The sequence below is a fragment of the Lontra canadensis genome, unplaced genomic scaffold (genome assembly GCF_010015895.1).
Source record: "Lontra canadensis isolate GAN:19392208 unplaced genomic scaffold, GSC_riverotter_1.0 scaffold66, whole genome shotgun sequence".
Taxonomy (NCBI): Eukaryota; Metazoa; Chordata; class Mammalia; order Carnivora; family Mustelidae; genus Lontra; species Lontra canadensis.
In genome coordinates, this window is record NW_022631060.1 from 4,790,957 (window position 1) to 4,793,092 (window position 2,136).

Consider the following 2,136-nt stretch of genomic DNA (forward strand, 5'->3'; position numbering starts at 1 on the left):
CTGCTTCAGTGACAGGGGAGGAAAGGGGTGGGGGCTGTAAGAAGATTAAGAACTTGACCCTGGCGAAAGAAAACAAGAGATATTACCTGGGCATGAGGGGTAAAAGCAACCTTGATATTCCACCCTTTGAGTTACAGCTATTAGGAGAGCCAAGAAGGGGCAAACATGGAGGCAGGATAGAGAACTAGGAGGGGTTTGATGGTTACGAGTCTAGTCCACTTCGTTTTTGTTCTGGAAGGGTTTATCGCTAGTTTTGCTGAGAAGGCGCGTGTCGATGAGGGCTCTTGTCACCAGAAAGGGGTCGCGGTTGGCAGGGGTCTTCTCCTGACCAACAGTCCAGGTAACGCTGATGCTAGCCCCCAGCTGGCCACGCCGGCAGAAAAGTCAAAGATGTTGGACATTTCACGAAATCCAGTCTGGTGCCAGGCATTATCCAGGCTCCCCTTGGGACTGTAGGCTCTGATGTACTGGTGTCGCTTGCTCTGTTTCTCGATGGACTCCTCAATGTACTTCCGAACATTCTCTTCTCGCGTGGCCTTGGCACTGAAGTTGGCATAGACATCCCGGTTCCTGGGAATGGGCCCAGGATCCAAGGTTGCTATCACTGCAAAGTCTTCACCTACATGATGCAAGATGAAGGAGGCCACCCTGAGATGATCTCCTGCATCGATTCCTTCTCTGGGTCCTGTCTGGACTTCCCACTGGACAGGCATAACCTCAGCATTTGTTCCAGCAATCCTGATGCTGGCGTACAAGCAGGCCTGGTTAGTGAGTCCCCAAGACATCCCTGCCACAGGCTTTTTCTGCTCCCACGCCACAGCAGTATGGCCTTGGGGCCCTCCCTGAACATGTTGGATTGTGGTGCTGATGGAAACCACTTAAGGTAGCAAACTCATCTCCTTTTCTTTTCCCACTTTGCTCAGCGATCCCACTGATGGCGAGAGTTCTCGGGTCCCTCCAGGACCCCTGACCTACGGTGCCAGTTCTTCCCGCTTTCCCTGTCCTCCCTCCGGCCCAGCCCCTTGCAAAGCCTCTCCACCGCCTACTCCTCTCTGTCTTGGCCACCTCCACTGGGGAAAAATCCTGTCTCTCTGCCCACTCTGCACCTGTACCCTTGACCCTGAATGGGCCTGCCGAGTCACAGGACCTCACTGGTCTCGCTTTAAGTTTATGATCCCAAACCTCAAGCCAGCCCTCAGCACTGCCCAGCAATCCCAAGGTCTTCGCCTGGTCCTGGCCTTCTCACTCTTCCTCGCTCCTAGAGGGCAATTTCACCATCAGTCTGCTGCTCTGGCTTTCTGGAATGCTGTTCCCCCAGCCATCTTCCGGGCTCCTCCCTCAGGTCCCCCACATCTTTGCTGCAGTGTCCCTTCTTCATGAGACCGTCCCTGGTCCCTGGGCCCCCTCTGACATCCACCCCACCTTGGTTCTCTGATCCTGAATTCTCACCACCCCAGAAGAGATTCCAGGTCCAGAGTCTCAAGGCAGCCACAGGCTCTGACCGCCACTCCCTAGTCTCTTTCTGCCCTTTGGAGTTAGACCAGGGGACTCCAACCTTGGGGGAGAGGGGCGTGGCCCCCTTCCAGTCCTAACCCAGCGCTTATCACTGGAACCCTCTTCTGGGGTGGTGGGTGTTCAGGACCAGAGGAGTAAGGTGGGGGGGGGGGGGGGATGTCTGAGGGGGCCCAGGGACCAAGCTCATTTTGGAGAGGTTGACCTCCCACCTATCTGATTTCCAAGGGCCCACAAACAGGCGGTGAGTGGCGGCTCAGCTTCAGACAAGTTTATTACTGTGACCTGGAGAGGAGCTGCTGGCGTGGCTCCCCGGGGAAGTGTCTAGTCTCCAGCCTTGGGCCCGGCCAGGGCTGATATTGGCGTCTGTGGGTCATGGGAGCCCCAGGCTACAGGATGAACAGTGCTACCTTCCGGGAGCTGGGCTGCTACAGGCTCGGGGAGCTGAGTGAGCAGCGGGGGAAGGCATGCCCTTCCTCCCTATGGGCCGCAGTGGGGCTGCCCCTGCACCTGGAACAGTGCCACCCCCTGGATGGCCTGGGCATCCTCCTGGATGGCCTGGGCTCCCTCCGCGACAGCCTTCACCTCCTCCTGGAGGGCCTTTGCTTCCTTCCTTAGGCTCTC

The 2,136-nt window shown here is 57.1% G+C and overlaps 1 pseudogene; it reads right to left on the reverse strand.

Moving 5' to 3' along the window:
• Positions 1-210: 210 nt before the first annotated feature.
• Positions 211-1,378, reverse strand: LOC116880602 (annotated as a pseudogene).
• Between the last annotated feature and the right edge of the window lie 758 nt (positions 1,379-2,136).